At 34.4% G+C, this 11,068-nt stretch overlaps 1 long non-coding RNA gene across 1 annotated transcript; it reads left to right on the top strand.

Moving 5' to 3' along the window:
- The first annotated feature begins 5,583 nt into the window (after nt 1-5,583).
- Nucleotides 5,584-7,594, top strand: LOC110351466 (uncharacterized). Its single transcript, XR_002398955.4, has 3 exons — nt 5,584-5,676; nt 6,346-6,425; nt 6,502-7,594. It is a non-coding gene; the product is annotated as an uncharacterized lncRNA (long non-coding RNA).
- The last annotated feature ends 3,474 nt before the right edge of the window (nt 7,595-11,068 follow it).

The following is an 11,068-nucleotide window of genomic DNA, read 5'->3' as shown; positions in this document are numbered from 1 at the left end:
CACTTTGAGTTTACAGATTATATGTTAAAGCTAATTCAGAGATCATTCAAACCAGAATAATTTCCTTCTCATGTCCTTTTTTAGAGGATTAAACTTTTTTTCCCTGAATGTTCCAAGTTAAGAGTTCTATCACTCACTATTAAGAGCTGGGGTGGGGGGAAGGAAGAAACTGATCAATGAGATTAGATCTTCATACTTTCTTAAGAAACTGAGAAAAAGCAGTCTTAAAAAAGAAATTGAAATTATTTCAAGTAAAAAAAGTGGTGGGAAATTGCTATTGGTTCCTTCAGAAATTCTGTCCAGATGAAAAAATTAACATTGAAGAAAATACTTAGGGAATAATAAAAATGTGTATTTATCCTAAAAGTCTGGAAAATATCCTGCTTGGAGCATGCCACTGAGCATGTGCTGCACTGAGCATCCCACCCTCAGTTTATCAGTTTGACTCCTCCTTCAATTTATGTGAAAAAATAAATAACCCCAGAAAGCAATTTGTCTATCTATCTTAAATATTTATTTTAGCCTGAGATAAAACACAACCAGGATATGCCATTTGCAGTCTCTGTTCCCTGATTTAGGGGCCTTAAATTCTCAATCATTCACCTTGACCATTACACACTTTGTGACAGACAAAATGAATCCCATCAAACTAGGGTAACCAGTTACCAAGAAGTAACCTTTACTTGAATCTTTCTTGGCAGATAAAAGTTGGATACAAGTAAAATCTCTGTAACTAAAAAAACATGGTGAGCCTTGTACTGTGTTGCATGAAAATATTCAAGTTTGAAGTGATGAAATCAGGGGAAAAATATGCTGGATACCCTTTATATTAAATAAAGCCCATCAGCATCCATTGGAGAGGGGAAAGTTAAAAAAAATATGTTTAATGGAAAACACTTGATGTTTTTGAATTGAAATTAAAAATTTTGCAATATTTATCTGTTCTAGTTTTAATCTCTTAGTTTCATCTCCAGCTGTCTATAAACCTAAAGCTTTCTGTGTTTTTAAATACACAAAATGGATTTTCAGTTTCCAAAATGATTAATATTTGATTCCAGTTACTAGGAAGAAAGTTCTAATAAGTGCTTTAGATAAGGCATTCAGTTATTCATTCTGAACCATGGCTGAGTAAGGAGCCCAAAATAGAGATTGCTGTATACAATTATTTAAGAAAGTTATTTTACTACATAAATACAGTGAATGCTATGCACCAAAAGTATTAAAAAGTTTCTAAAATTGACTGAAACTCAGCTTGAATATCAATATTTTTCAGCCCCTTCATTAGCTCAAATCAAATTCTACTTAACTGATTTCCCAAAAGTTCAATTTTATAATTAAGAAAATCTCCAATTTAATTGGATTAAAGCATTTCACACAGTTTTCCTTATGCCAACTGAATTATGTATGTTTTACACACCATTTGAATAGTCTCTTCAACATTATTGACTTTTTCTTTGTGATATAGGACCATGTTACACAGGTCTCTTTGTTTCACACTCCAAAGCCCTAACTGACAGAAAATCATTATATTAAAGCATTATATTAAAGTTAAATTTAATGAATTTAAATTATTTTTTTCTTATGTGGTTGCATTAAAAATTAGTACTTGTAGAATTAAGAAACATTGACTGAATAATGTCTGAACTCCATACAAAGCTAACAATTTCAAATAAATCAAAAATAAATAAAAAATTAAATAAATCCTACTACTGTTTCTGCTCTCTGCTTAGTTCTTCTGAGCTGTATAAGCCAATCAAATCCACTTACTTAAACTTTCATAATAAGGTGAGAAAAATTTCATCAGAATAATTAACAGAAAATGAATTAGGTCAGGGTATTCCTGGAAAGAGCCACCATGCAAATAGCAAATTGGTTAAGCAGATTGCTATCTAAGCCATGTATGAATAAGAACATTCTTCCTATATCTAATGCATAATCTGACAATATGTATGAGTCTTATCAAGAGCTCACTACTAGACAGAAGCTTAATAAACCACCTAACAACTTTTATATATGATGCCTAGACATCTTAATGCATATTCTTTTGATATATGAAGTATTGGAGCTTGAAATCTTTTGATGGCTGTAATAATGTATTTGATGCCTGACCTGGAAGAAAGGAAAGAATCTGAAATACCATCAAGGCATGAAGATGGAAGTATGGATAATGTGTTTGTACTGTACTTGGGCCACAAACCAGGATGAGCATACCACAGAGAAGAAAAAGAGGAGAAGATGTATCCTAAGATGATATCCTGAGAGGGCTTACTGGCAGCACATTTACCTCATGATATGCTGGCTGCTTGTTCCTCTGCCTAGTATTTGCCACAATGATTACAAATGAAGTATACGGGAGGAGCAAGGTAAGTTGGAAGGGTAATTTAATTTGTAAAGTATTTTACATATTTTTTAACATTGTTTTCACTTCTAATACCTATCATTCTAAAATTTTATTCAAAACCCTGAGAATCATCCTACCTTTTTATGACTTGAAATTGGTTTAACATTAAAGGCTCCAGAACCAGCATTAGGATATGAGACCAGGCCAGCTCTGTATTTCTGTGATCCAAAACAGCAACATCAACATTTGCTAGTCCAAAGTTCTTCATGTCTATCATTGCATCCACCAACATACTTTTACAGAACTTCATCTAGAAACTTCTTTCTGTAGCTTTTATTGCTAGTGAAAGCATTTTTTCCATCACTGGTTAACCTTTGAGTTTGTCAGAAAGGTTACAGGTTTTGAATATTTTGGTCAGATTTAATTAATATTTTTATTTTGGGAGATATGTTTCAGGGCTCCATTTTGAACAGAATTCCTTACAACATTGAAATGGCTGAACCTAAGAACCAAATACTATGCTTTTAATCTATTTTTTTCAACCTCTGTATTCTGCAGGTGATGACAAGATCATTTACAGAATTCATCTGTTTATATTTAATTCAACTGTCTCTTCTAAATTGATAAACATATTCTTCAAACAATTTATTTCCCTTTAGTTAAATAAATTATTCTTGAATCTCAATGTTTTCCAAGCTTCCATCTTTGCTGTCTTTTCCAGCAGTCTATCTATATCATTTCAGATAAATAATAAAAATACTTCTTCTGGATCAATCTAAAGAATCCTCTCGAAAATATGCCAAGCTTTTGACTCCTTTTTGGCTTCTCATTTTCTGTTTCTTCAGTTGTGATCACATTTAGCTCTGAACAGCCACTGGACAGGGAACTTTGCTCAGTCTTTGTGTAGAGTGCTCTCTCCACCAGACTTGTGGCCAACAAGAATGGATTCCAAAGACAAAATCCACTCTGCCCAGGAAAAATTCCACTGCTGGCTGTAGTCTCCATTAAAAACTGTGACATTCTTTATGTGCAGATATTTGAGAAAATGTGACTGTTCTCTCAATTATGGAGCTTTGCACACTTAGAAATTGATAACCTGGTAGGACTGTGTTGCTATAAAGGACTGGGAAAAACACATCACAAAGACAGAGATTCTTCTTGTACACTTATGGAAGATAAAAACAGACCTTGGAGACAGTGGAATAAATTTATCCAGTGAAAGTGGAAGAGTTACTTTCAGGGAATGTTTCTTGCTTTTGTTTTTGTTTTCATGGAAGAATGTGGAGCAGCCAAAGCTACCTGAAACATACTGAAGCATACTGGAAACAGTATGTAGTCACAAATCTGAAATAAGCAAGGGCTGGAACTTTTCTAACCCCCATATAAACAAAAACATTACTCACAGGAGTGTACAGCATATTTATATTTATGATTTGTTAATGTGTAATTACTTTCCAAAATAATCTTACATGTATTGTCAAATACATTTTTGATTTACAGTGTATACCAACTAGAAAGTCAGCTGCATAATGCAGTCTGTCTACAATGTTCACGAATAGATAACCATTGTCAGTAATTTTGAATTAATTTTGAAGAACAAACTGTGAATATGCAGATTAATGCATATTCATTAGACATCCCATTTCACAAGCAAGCATACCTATTTCAAATAATATCAGGTTTCTATGATTTTTAATTTTGCAAATTTTACTGGAGGTCTGGGGAAAGTTATAAGATTTTATAAGATGATGGATGCAACTTTCATTTAGCAAATGAGCAAGCTGAATTCATGAAGATTAACGTTTTTGAACAATGTATGGGTTTAGAGGTAGAGTTAATGGAGTTTTCATAGCCAAATCCCTTCTAAAGCTTAGAGAAGCTTTCACCTGTCCCAGTTTTCTTACAGGCAACTAAAGAAGAGAACATAAGCAAAAAGATATGAAAAAATGTAAAGAACATGGCAAGCAGTCATTGGAAAAGACAGGAAATTTTTGGTTGAAGCAAAATAATTGTCCATAATAATAATAATAATAAACTGTGGGAAGAAACTGGTTTTATTCGTTCATCAGAAAAATGATCATTTGCTATAGTGATCACAGCACTAAATGAACTATTTATTACACTGGTTGTATATATAAGTGCACTCAACACTTACCACAAAGGGCATGAAAGCCCTAAGACTGAAGAATGTTATCTGAAGCATGACTAGCTAATAAATGATTTTCAGTAACTTTCTATGATTTTCAGTAATTGTGACCAGCTGATCCCTGGGTTTTCAGATGACTGATCTTCCTGCTGAATGCAAAAGTGGAGGTACTTAAGCCCACAGGAATGGGGAAGACTTTAAAGGCCTCACACAATGAGGCAATTTATAATTTCAAAGCAGGTGTTGCAGAAGAGACATAGAAATTATTGGCAGAATCCACACCATTTTTGGTATATATTTCCCACTTTTCATATATTATAGGTCAGCTTACTACATCTAATTGTGAACTGGTAATATCAATGGAACAAAATCTTTCAACATCAGTATGCATGTAAAGTCAATTTTATTGACATTTAAATGTGAAAGCTGTTAAGCTTGTCCTTAAATAATACATTTTTGTAGTTAAACAATGTGCTCTACATATATTTTTCAAATAGTATATTATGTTTCATGTATTTAAACCAGACAACTCTATGTTAGTGATCTAGTTCTGAGCTGCTTCTGAAGTAGCCTTCATAGACACTAGAAACAAGCTTTGTGATGTCTTTGTAAAATAGAAACTTTTTAGTCTAGAAACTCTTAGCTGTTTAAGGCCAGGTAGCAGGAAGCTATGTCACTTTCACAGAACTGTAGAATCACAAAATGGTTTGTGTTGGAAGGGTACTTAAGAACCATTTAATACCAGTCCTCCTGACATGGGGAGGGATACCTCCTACTAGATCAGGTTGCTCAAAACCCCATCCAGCCTGGCCTTGAACACTTACAGGAACGCATCCACAGCTTCTCACCACCTCAACACCATCACAGTAAATAATTTCTTTCTTATATCTCATCCACTTTTACTAAGTAGATTTGTTGTATTCAAGTATTTAAGTACCAGCAGACAATATCATAAGTATAGAATAAAAATCTAAGAGCAACATAGTTTAGAACAGGAGAAGAAATGAGCTTCTCTAGGTCATAGAATGCAGTTTCCAGCCTAGCTCATTACCTAATTTGATGCATAAATTTTCTAACATCTACTTTTATATATGCAGGTTGGTTCCTCCTCTCCTGGTACTTGAAAGCTACTCCAGAATTAGTTCCGATGAAGTCTAGGATCAGTCTTTTAAATTATAGTCTGTACCAGGTAATCACTGTATAAACAATGCAATGAGAGTTCAGTCCTTTGACAGAGAGAAGTACCAATTTATAAATCCACCAAGTTATAAATAAGGGCTATGGTTGACAGTGGAGGCATTACATCTCATCTATTACTCCTTGTATTACTTCAGACTTCCAGAATCACTTCTGGCAAACACTGTCTCTATGACATTATGATCTTACTGTGTATGAGAATTTATGTTTACTTTCCTGTAAATATCACCTATTTTCTTCTCCTGCACTAAAAGTATGTAAAAATGATATTAATTTCTGATTTGATATTAACATTGTCTTTGAAAAACTGATGTAATACCATCAGAATATTTAGTCCTAACTGTCTTTTATGTATATATATAATAAGGCTTCATAGTTTTTTTTTTATATATATATATATAAGCCATAGAATTACAGGAAATATATCAGAATTTTCTACACTTATTTATATAGCCATAATTTATGTTTATTTATGCAAACAAGAATAAAAATATTGAATTGATCACTCTATCTTAAATTCTTATTCTTGAAACACGCATATCAAAACTTTCATCAGAATATGTGTCATAATTCTCCCTAGAAGAAAAATATTTTGGGCATGGAGGTTTTAACCTGGAACATAATTCTGTTTTATGCTGGGAATCCTCTCTTTCTCTGCCAGGTCAAGATTAAATGATTATTTGGACACATACTTGCTGGGCAGTCTTCTCCCCTTCCTTCTTGTTGAGATTATTAAAGTCTGTAAGTATTATCATCTCCCAGTGATAATTCACATAATCAGTTTAATAACATCACTGAGCAAGCATTCCTTCCTCAGCATTGTAAATCCAGAGCTATCAGATCCTGCTCTGAAAGACATCTGCGTTGGCAAGATCTGGGTTTATTCTACACCGAGTTTCTCCTCACTTCAACAATATAATTTTATTTAAACATAACCAAATCCTGAGAGAACCAACGGTCTTCATGTTGTCTGTAATTCTCAGTTATATGATGTTTTATACAGTCCGAATACATAAAAGCTGAAAATGATATAATTTTAAATGAAGGCTTTGGAACTTCATACCAATGAGACTAAGTTGATAATACCTTCTCTGGGGTACAGTCTGAGTCTCTTCTAAAATATTCTTGAGCTACTTATGCTATAAATGGAATGGAGTAACATCATTAATATTTACCCTCAGCAATAGTATTTTTACCTTTTAAATTCTTTATAAATATATGACACAGAAATCTGTTCTTACTCCTAAGTAGGCACTTCCATTTATTCTAATATTTTTCCACATGTGAGTTAGGGGGTTTAGGTGACCTGGACAAGGCTATGCCAAGACTGCCATTCAGGAACACTTGATTCTTTGTTCATTGCTTAAATAAATAAACCAAAAAGTGCAGATTTCATTTACAATACTAAACAAATCCCAGAACTATGAATCAAGAAGATCAACCTTGAATCAAGAAGACCTTGAATCAAGGTTTGTGAGCCACGTTTTCCCCAAGAAAATCACTGTTACCATGGGAGATTAAAAAGTTAATATTAAGGAAAAGAAAAAAAAAAAGTGCAAGGTAATACAAGAGTTATTTAATCAATATTGCTTTTTGTAGGCCAGGAAATAATAGGCTTCACTGGGTAAGAAACTGAATTTTCTTTTTCTTATCAAAACATTCATACTGATTCATTCATAGCGTGGAAAAGATCTATGAGAAGTAATGCATGGGAATCCCAGGATTACTGAAAAGATTGTGTGGAAATGATCTAGAAACATTTTTATCTTCTATGGAAATATTTTGTTGCAAATACAAGTTTATGTCAATTTTTCATATATAATTTTGAGGCAGAATATTGAAGTGTAACATTAAAAAAGATGACAACTGAGAACTGTAATCAAGACATATTGCCACAACTGCCATATACCACAACTGCCATATGCCCTGTTTCTTTCTAAAGATCAGATCAGAGTTGATTTAATGTTTCCTGAAAAAAAATAAATAATAAAAAAAAAATCTTATTGGAAGCTGAATATATATATATATATATATATATTTTTTTTTTTTTGACCAAAGGATTTCAATTTCCCCAGTCAATATCTTCAAATATATATATATAATATATATATATTTCCCCACAGAATTAAAAGAAGTGTACTTTATTACATTATTTGTTAAAAGTCTTTCTAAGTCTTACTCCAGTTACAGTAAAACAGACGTTCAATTTCATAGCCTTCAAAACTGAAGTATCTAAATGGCAAATACAGGAAATGTTATTGTCAGTCTTCTGCTACTTAATCATATGAGGATTCTATTTTTTTTTTAAATAGCTTGATGAGATACATGCCTGATATTTTCATCAAAAGGGCTAGTGATGTGAGAGGTAGCCTGCTGCTTGTCCTTACCGTGTTGTGTTCTGCACAATATTAGTCAGTTTTACTCATTGACTTTGACGTATCAGTTCATAATTACTGGCACAGCAGATCATTTTGTTAGCTGCAGTGTCCTATGTTGTAGAGCTAATACCACACAGCTGAAGATTTGCTTTTAGCATGTCTGGTTAACAATTCATTGGCCAACCTCTCAGCTGTTCACACGTTTTAAAATAAGAAAATAGCTCTGAGCAATCATTTTTTTCTGAGATAAGCATCAAATGTCTGGACCAGCGTAGCTCAGCCCTGGAGGAACACTGCCTGACTATTGCTTGGGATCATATTGTGCTTTACATTTTAACACTATTAAGGGCAGAAAGATAACTCATATGGAAGTGGCTGGAAGGCTTGATGTGAAAAGTGTTAATTTGTCCAAGCATTGCAACCATAAAGAAGAATTGTGACAACAGCCACAAAGCAGACATTAACATTTGTTTGAAGTCAGATACCCTTTTAATTCCAGACATGCTGATTTAATCTCTGTAGCTACAACAGCTTTTGCTATCCTCTGCATGACTTCATCGATCAAGTAAGGTAGTGAAATGATGCTGCCAGACTGGCAGAGTTTGTCCTCTGGTTTCAGTAACGTACACATAGCTGGTGGAGCAAGTGTTCTACCTCTAAGAAGCAGGGACAGGACAGCTATTTCAGTTATGTTGAGGAGCAGGTTGAGATGATCCATCATGCAAACAAAGCAGTTAGTGTTGAGCTCTGCATACTTTGCCAGGGGCATCCCTGTGCTCGTAGGACCTTTCTGTGGTCTTAAGGTCAGATGGGACTCTCTGAGGGTTGAACCCACAACCATCTACACTGAAGAACGTGGGATGGCAATGCATCGTGCCTAGATGCAACAAGGAGTTTTGCTCACGGCAATCTTACACAAGAGAGGTGGAACAATGTAGCCTCATTGAGGACTATGTGTGACAGCAACAGGCTCTGACAATGCTGTTTATTTAAAGATTGTTGCTGCCATACCATCACGAAATGAGTGAACTGTCTGCAAGTTAATCTGGATAGCTCAATTTCTGAAGCTGTCTCCAAGAAATCCTGACAGGTAGTCACAGTATAGCCACAAGGCCAAAAGCTTTCACTGGCTGACAAAGATAATTTAGAGATCTTTCTTTTGTTCTGCTCATATCCCTTGAATCTTTACAGCTTTAAAAATCACAAGAACCATGCCATAAAACTGACTTTCTGAGGATTACTTTCAGTCTCAAACCTGTAGAGATCTAGTGCAGGAAAGATTTCCCTGACAATTGGCAGAAATGATACATCCCAGTCATAATTATATCATGGAGGGGACAGATTTCAGTTTGAGAAGGTGGGTGACATCTACTTCCCTCAGCTATTGTGGACTTTTATTTATTATACAGCAGTGAAGAGCTGCAATTATTTGTGATTAGGTCCTAACCTCCAGATTTGTTTAGTTTGGCAGAAATGTCATCGGTACTTAGTCTCACATTGTGACATCTGTTTCATGGTTTCAAAGGCATCCAGGACAGTAGATGGTACTGCACTTTGCTGCTCACTGGATTTTAGCTGTTATTCCATTAGAGATGGAAGATGGAGAATTGCACAAACTGTTGAAATGTTTCTGCCAGAAGTTCAGTCCCTAACAAGGTTTGACCATCTTCCCTGTGGAATGGGAAAATACAAGTGCGGTTTTAGGGATATATATTGCTTTCAAGCATTCAGGAAAGTATTTGACATTTTTAATTTGGAAAACAGTTTCTTGAATCTCCTGCCTGTGCATCAATCATATTTCAGGACAGGAAAGTTTTTTTCTGCTCCCTTGAAAGGTGTATTAAGAGGCTTTATATTCTTTTTTATTCTACCCTTATGAAGTACATACATTTAATAGTGAACTAACGAATCTGCCGTTTCTGTCAAACCTGTCCTGAGAGCAATCTTAACAAAACAGAGGTACTTTGCGAGAGCATTCTATTGTGAATCTTTAAGGCCTTTCATTTTCTATGATTTTGTACTTGAATAGATGCAATAACAAGCTCGCTTTTCAACTTTTTTTTTTTTTTTTGTGTGGTTGTCATGTTGAATGACACAGAATTTAGTATTTGAATGCTAATTTGCTGTCTACTCTGCAAGCATCAGACAGCTAAGGATATTGCACTGCTTACTAACCAATGATCTGACCAGCAATCTGCACCAAATGTGGTCTGAGAAAACTTGACATCACAAACATGAAAGTACTTTACTATGACACTATCAACAAGATGCCATTCCTGTGATCATAAATGGTTGTCTAGTGCTTTGCCAGTTTGCTAGGAAACTAAACACTATCTACTGCCAATTTTCAGCTCATAATAATAGGAGCAGTATCACTGAAGTTTTTCTAATCAACATAGATGTAGGACCTTGCAACAAATCTCCACAATATATTCATGAATTTATCATTTTGTGGAATTACTTTAATCAGATTTGTTAAGTAAAACCATGACATAGTCATTGAACTGGCACTAATAGGGGTGCTTGGTCAAGCTATAAAAGAATTATTTTGCATATCAACTAGCATTTAAGCACCTGCATTGTAAATTCCACTATAGCCCTCCCCTTCTTATTATTTGTGCTTGGGCCTCTTTTATCAAGAACAAAGAAAATGTGAAAGAGTATATACAAAAAAAAAAAAAAAAAAAAAAAAGCAATCATGTTTTGGCCAACACACACAATAGGTAGTTATGCCTAATGAGCTACTCAGCTAAGTGTTAATAAGTGTTAATATACTCACCACTGTTGATTTGCTGGCCAGAGAGCCACTGATCAGATGGGGCAGGATCATCCTCTGCTGCTCCTTGGAAGAGACAGAACCTTGATGTTGCAGAGCTGCAGTTTACAGATTTTGTTTTTACTCAGGGTTTTAGACTTTCCCATGTCAGTGCTATTTTATTGTAACCTTTAGTTGCTAATTATTACTGCCTCAACAGTTGCACTTGTATCTTTTTTTTTTTCTGTATA

Source organism: Anas platyrhynchos, chromosome 3 (assembly GCF_047663525.1).
Source record: "Anas platyrhynchos isolate ZD024472 breed Pekin duck chromosome 3, IASCAAS_PekinDuck_T2T, whole genome shotgun sequence".
Lineage (NCBI taxonomy): Eukaryota > Metazoa > Chordata > Aves > Anseriformes > Anatidae > Anas > Anas platyrhynchos.
The sequence above is the reverse complement of the archived record's forward strand: the minus strand, read 5'-3'. Positions and strand labels throughout refer to the sequence as shown.